This window comes from Chelonoidis abingdonii, chromosome 16 (genome assembly GCF_003597395.2).
Source record: "Chelonoidis abingdonii isolate Lonesome George chromosome 16, CheloAbing_2.0, whole genome shotgun sequence".
Lineage (NCBI taxonomy): Eukaryota > Metazoa > Chordata > Testudines > Testudinidae > Chelonoidis > Chelonoidis abingdonii.
Genome location: NC_133784.1, coordinates 26,199,893 through 26,207,228, shown reverse-complemented (window position 1 = coordinate 26,207,228; position 7,336 = coordinate 26,199,893).

Sequence of the window (7,336 nt, the reverse complement as noted above, 5' to 3'; positions counted from 1 at the left end):
TGTAAAATACAGCGGACATAAGAAAAAACATTTGTTACATTAAATTGAAGAGAACATACATCAAAACAGCGCGATGAATCCAGAAATTTATTTATATCAAAATTTTATTATACTCAGAATATTGCAATTCTACCATACCGCAATATAAAACATTTAACCATTTTCGTAAACTAGCTTACTAATCAAGCTGAGAAGAGAGGCTGCTGTGAAGACAGCCTTCACTGGTCTAGAACTGTAGGTAAGTTAGGAACTTGAGCAACAAGACTTTCTAGAGCATGGCTTGCCTGAATAAATGATAAAAATGGTTGGGTAATGCTACCCTGTATTTAAATTGTGTCTTATGTTTCAAAAAGTCGCTATTGCGCTTCTGGAACAAAAGCACTCTATAGGCATCAAGTACATTATACAAAAAGGAATTACCTATGGCAATCTTACATGCCTGAACTCGGATGCCCTTTAAGATGGTAGGATCTGAGCTACAAAATGCCAGATCCGAATCCAAAGCCTTTCCAAAAATTGAAGCATGCGGAACCAGAATGTTGGGTTTGTGCGCTGCTGTACTGCTTCAGCATAAACGAGCTACAGCATTGGACTTCTCACTGTCTCTTAGCTTCCTTATTGTATTTATGAACATGATTCGGTAAAGTCAGTGGATTGTCTTTGCATAATTGTTCTGTTATCTGAGTGATACGATTTCGCTTCACCTCATCGTTACTGCTTATCTGGCTCGTGGATCTGTGTAAGTAGTTCCCAAATCTTTTACCATAAGATGTGATACGTCCAACTTTTCACATAGTTAAAAGTAATTGAAACCTGGTTTAAAAGTTTTATATTAAGAAATTAGGTGTAATAAGCTAAGTTATTTAATACTAACTCTACTTCCTATGATGCATAGCTACAGAGAAGCCCTCAGGTAGCTTTATGCAGCGGTCTTAGATATCCTTCCCGTAATAGAACCTAATTGTGGAACAATTCCAGTGATTTGTAGGATGATCAGATTTATAAGAAGTGGTCATGCCAAGAATCAAAAAGCTCTCCTGATAGATTAGTTGGCCACTGTCATGCGATCCTTAAAGATGTGGCTGCATGAGCCTTTGAGCCATTGGTGCTGAAGGCGATTGTGAAGGTACACATCACTGGTTCCCTAACAGCCACCTTAAGCCAGTAATCCTATGCTAATTAAGCGGCTAACTCACCAGTATGCTTCTGCTCTGACAAATAACCTCCTGGTGCCTCTGCCATGTTTTCGATTGTACTGCGGAATAGCCCCTTAAGTTTAATTTATGAATGATACAAGTTACCTAGCACTTTTAATCATTTGAAGCTATCCCATCGGTAACTTCTGTTCTGATGCTGTTTAACTCAGGATATTGACACTTACATTTTAAATCTAAGGCATAACTGTGTAAGATTGGTTAACAGTTTAAGTGTACTAATAACTAAGGCACGACGTATGGGAGGTTTTTATTAACAACACTAGCATTGTAAACCCAGAGCATTCAGAGTTTAAAGAAATCCCCAACATGCTATACTTATGAAATCATGCAAAGTAAGGCACCCAAACAATGTAACACCTAAATGATGATTCAAAAAAAAAGGTCCTGCACAATTCAGCAGAAGCTGATCGAACGTGTAATTGGGCGATGTGTGGGGTTCAATCTTTTGAACATCATCACTTATTTGTTTGAAAATGGCCTTTAGCTTGGATAGATAGGAAATATTTATACGTAATCCAGTCTAGTCTCCACAAGGAATGACGGTATAAACGTGGCAGGCCTCTCATATATGACAAACTAGTGTGTTTTAGAGCTATGTGAGGATTCTCCCTGTTAATCATGTGATGGAATTAGTCTCTTTAGTGTATGAATTTAACCGTATGCAGACCCGGTTTGACATGTTTGACTAGAGATATTGTTTAGTTAATAACAGGCTGTTGGCAAAAGCAGGGAGGAAAATTCGCTTCTAAATAAACACTCTATTGAAATTGCAACACTAACATTTCAGAGTTGTCGTAATTTTTATCTGTGAATATTCCAGTCTTCTGCGCTCTGTCCTCTATATAGAATGGTTTGACAAGCAGAGAAAAGTTCCAGAATAACCAGACAAAGGAACCAGACATATAAATATCTCTCCAGAGGCGAAGCGCAGTGTTGGGTACTTGCTCATGAAGGTGCGAACTAGCTAGCTTTGCGCTAGTCGCATGGATAGCCTACACAGCCGAGAAGTTAGCCTCTCAGCCCAGAACCTGACGTCACTTTAGTGGGGCGTCGCCTAGATTTTAAAACACTTCAGACTACGCTTCAAAATACAGGCCTCTCCGAAGCCCTCCTGTTTATAGCCTATTATATATAGAGCACGAGATCTGCTACTGCGCTGGCGAAATGGTCGATTTAGTGGATAGACATAATGTTTAGACTGATTTTTGTATTTTGTATTGGTTCTAAGAAGTCTGCTCTCACTGTGCGTCACCACTGCACAGCTCGCCAAGGCTAAGAAGTGCAGGTACCAAACCCAGTGGACTGTTTCACTTTCTGGGCAAAACCGACGGTTGATATTAGTTGCAAGAATGTGGATCTCCAACTCTCAGAAGAGTAAAGATACAAGGACTCAAACATTAAGGAGTGTAAAGACCAGGAAGGGACAGATGCACAGTTCAACTCTGCAACCAGATTACAATCACCTTTGGATCTAATATCTTACAGATGTCTGCTTTGATATGCAGTCCTGTCCTGCATTCCTTGCATACCCAAAGTATTCCCATTGTGGTATCAAAATCAGTCTGTTTTATATACAAGACAGCACACAACATCTACTCTATGCAACAAAATATACAGATACAAGAAATGTATTGTGCTGCAAAGCAGGTTCAACACACAGTTTCATAAAATCTATCACAAACATTCTTAATACACTCAGTGTTCTTTGACTTCACATGGATACCATTTTCACTTGAGCAGTGGCGCATTGGGGCTTCCTGAATAGCTCAGATTCCCATTGAAAATTACTCTGAGGTCGACGATGTTCTTGTCTGTTATTAAGTAAAGTACTGCAGCTAGCCAGGCCTGGTGCAAGATATTTGCGCCCTGCCCGAATTCCATCTTGCCCGCCCCCCACCCTCCCAATCACATACGTCAATTAACAGGCAGCAAGAGATAACATGTAAATTATAGAATTGCTGCCGCCGATACGGTTTTTTTTTGGGTTTTTTCTTTTTTTTTTCCTTTCCTTTTTTTATTCAATTTAGTTTCCTCCAATCAATCTGTGAGTTTTTAGTGACAATTTAGTGGTTGTTTTTTGTGTGTTGTTTTTGTCTTTTTTTTTTGTTTCTTTTTTCTCCAACAAGTCTTTGTGCTACATTATGATGTTCGCTCTTATTTATTTTTTATCACTTGCAGCTTTGTCAGAAGTGCTTCGTTCTCTTGTAGCACAGAAACTTCGGTGAGAGTCAATTGATGTGAAAGTTTTTTTATAACTTATTTTCGAGGTTTTATTTTTCCCACCTTATGATGTCCAATTTTTTCTTTTTTTTTTTCTGTTTTTTTAACTTCTTTGGGATTCTCTGCAAATAGAATATATGCAGATTCATCTGCAAGCATTAATGCATCAATATCTTTGGATTTTCTTCTTCCTCTAGTTCAAGTCCAGTAGTTTTTTTAACTTTTTCATTTTATGAAGCCAAATCTGATACTGATTCTGCAGCTATGGTGCTTCTTTCGAATGTATGTTCGTGAAACTTCACTTTTGTAATTTGTCTATTTTAGTTATTCATATTTTAGGCTTTCTCATCTGCGTCATATGTGAATTGTCTTCCTCTTCGGTTGTGTTGATTCGGATGTTCTATTCTTTGTATAGTAGCATCCAACTCTCCGCAATTACTCTGCCATGGATTTTTTGCCGTCATTTTGCGGTCCACAATTAGTTGATTAATGCATATACATATATTCAAATTCTTTGTCGAAGTGTGTTGCCATACGTTACTGTGATCCAAACAAATGTCATACACAACAAGAAAACACAGAAACTTGAAACTAGTATAATGTTTTTTGTAAAACCCTTTGTGTCAAATGTTTTCTCGGTGATGTTGCCAATATCCTGTCAGTATTTGCATTCATGAATGTCTACCAGACATTCATAGATGTCACCAGATGAAAGCAGATGGAAAAGCTCCCTCCCCCCAATAAGGGACTAAGAAGATGCTGGATACAAGTAAACAGAAACTGTCCTCACAGGCGACACCTTATAACCAGTGCAATTTTGCTCAGGACATAAACATCATAGAGCGCAATTACTATGCATTGTCAGTGGGTCTTCTACACTGCCAAGCTAACAGGCCATGATCAACTTAAGCCTAATCAGTCCATCCAACTTTTTTGACCTTCTTGGCCAACTGTGAGGCGTACTTGCCAGACTGAGCCTTGTTGTGCCCGACCAAATACACCTAAATCTACAACTGAGCAAGCTGTGGGCCTAGAGTCGCTAGACTGCTGTCCTGCACCCCAAGTGGAACACAGCCGTGCCTGAGAAGATGAATTCAAACAAATATCCGCTCCTATCTCTATGATTCCCCCAGCACTGTCTTCAGGCAGCTCTTATGGAGTCACCCCGCCGCTTCAGCCGCTTGAGCGCAAAGCACACAGCAGGGCTCCTAAAGTCAGACAAAGTGACCGCGAGGACTCACGGCGCCTTGGCAAGCAAATATGGGGCCCTTCCATAACATCATACTAAGAACTGTATTTGAAAAAATCTAGAAATCATCATAATAAGTTAATATTGAATACTAAACAAATTTAACAATTAAGTGCAAGCTAATACATTTCAAACAATGGCTTAGTTGTGGGTGATGTGATGACTAATTCGTTACAAGACTGGAAGTGGTATGGGCTCTGGTATCAAGGGTGCTAGTAACAAGGCTGTCAGATGTGGAAGTAGTTGGAGGTGGTCCAGCTCAGAGGTGCTGGCTCGGGAGCTGGGGGTCAGCGGCTCCGTTGGGGCGATGGCAGGTGTAGGGCACAGGATCTTTTTTTCTAGTGTCTTTCCAGCTCAGACGGACTGGGCCGAGCTGGGGGTCAGGCGTGGTTGGGGATGGGTCGAGGGAGTTTCCAACTCAGAAGATGACTGGTCAGAGCTGGGGTCAGAGGCTGTGGGAGGCGATTGGGTCAGGGGAGGGCCTGGGTCCATGGGGCAGCTCAGCTTGCAGGCTGCTTTCTCTGCCAGCCGTCCAGGCACAAGGCGGCAGCGAGACACAGGACCGCCATGGACCAAGGGAGCAGAGCACAGGCACCTTGAGGCTACTGTGGAAGAGCATTGCTTACCTTCCCAAGCTAATGAGCGTTGGGTCCTCTTTCTCTCATGCCACCAGACCAGCCGCTAGACGGGAGCCCCCTCGGCTGCACGGGCTGCCGCGGCGGCTCCCTGACCCCGGGGGGCGCCCTGGGCTGCCGGCTGCAGGCAGCTGCTGCCACCGGCAGCTCAGACTACCTATCCAGCAGCGGCCGCTGCAACCATTTAAAAATTTGGGGGGGGCGCCGCTTTTTGGTGCCCCCCAAATCTTGGCGCCCTAGGCAACCGCCTAGTTTGCCTAAATGGTTGCACCGGCCCTGCATGTAGCTAGAAAACAGTTTACTGTGTCCCTTGTGTTTGAAGCATACTGTTAATCTGTACTGCCTGTCATCTATGCTTTGACAATTGATTCTGATCTTCCATCAGTGTAACCCTACTGACTTCATGGAGTAACTTGAGTTACATTGATGTAAATGAAATTTGAATTGGACCCAGTTTCCTTCACTGACCATGTTTCCTTCCATAACTAACTTATTGCTACTTAGTCACACATTTTGTAAAAATTATCCTATCTAAGAGTTTAAGTGGTTTATATTTAAAGCTGTTAATTGTTAGTGAGCAATTTTTACTACTTCCTGCCAATAAAGAGGGCTGTAAACTCTCAAGTGAATGTTTATTCACGCAAGGACGTGGTTTCTTAACCGGGTTTTCCAGTTCAGTCTCTTCTGTTAGTGTGATCCTTTGCTTTCTCTGACACTATTTAAAAAAAGTTAGTTTGTTCCAAGTCGTCTCCATGTGATTAGACTGTTTCTGGCTAATACTACCATCCTGTGCATCTAGATGCATAGACGCTAGAATTAAAGGTGCTGTGGATGCTGCCAGACCCCCTGGCTTGAAGAGGTTTCCATTATATACAGGGTTTACAGTTTGGCTTTCAGCATCCCTACTATAAAAATTGTTCAATCACCCCATCTAGATGTCGTCATAGAAACTGAATAACTGTGGTAGAGGGTATATTGTCTGACAACAGCATAAAAGGAAAACAAATTGTTCTGCAGTGCAGTAATGTAAAGACTATAGTAAGGCATTGGAGTTGGGGGAACAGACAGGGCAGAACAGCAGAAGGGAAAAATCTCTTGAAGAATTAAAAATCAAGCCGGATAGAAGTTGGGGACAGTAGGTCTCAAAGGGAGGTCGTAGCTGAACATCTGCTAACCACAAAGAACACAGAACAAACTAATGGATTTGTAAAGAACAAATCATGTCAAACCAATCTGATGGCTTCCTTTGATAGGATAACGAGTCTTGTGGATAAGGGAGAAGCAGTGGATGTGGTATACCTAGACTTTAGTAAGGCATTTGATATGGTCTTGCATGATATTCTTATCAATAAGCTAGGCAATTAGAACTTAGAGTGGGCTATTATAAGGTGGGTGCATAACTGGCTGGATAATCGTACTCAGGGTAGTTATTAATGGTTTCCAATCCTGCTGGAAAGGTATAACAAGTGGGGTTCCGCAGGGGTCTGTTTTGGGATCGGCTCTGTTCAATATCTTCATCAATGACTTAGATATTGGCATAGAAAGTACACTCATTAAGTTTGCAGATGATATCAAACTGGAAGGGATTTCAACTGCTTTGGAGGACAGGGTCAAAATTCAAAATGATCTGGATAAATGGTCTGAGGTAAACCGGATGAAGTTCAATAAAGACAAATGCAAAGTGCTCCATTTAGGAAGGAACAATCAGTTTCACACATACACAATGGAAAGAGACTGTCTAGGAAGCAGTATGGCAGAAAGGGATCTAGGGGTTATAGTGGACCACAAGCTAACTATGAGTCAGTGTGATACTGTTGCAAAAAAAAGCAAACGTGATTCTGGGATGCATTAACGTGTGTTGTGAGCAAGACACGAGAAGTCATTCTTCCACTCTACTCTGCACTGGTTAGGCCTCAACTGGAGTATTGTGTCCAGTTTTGGGCACCGCATTTCAAGAAAGATGTGGAGAAATTGGAGAGGGTCCAGAGAAGAGCAACAAGAATGATTAAAGGTCT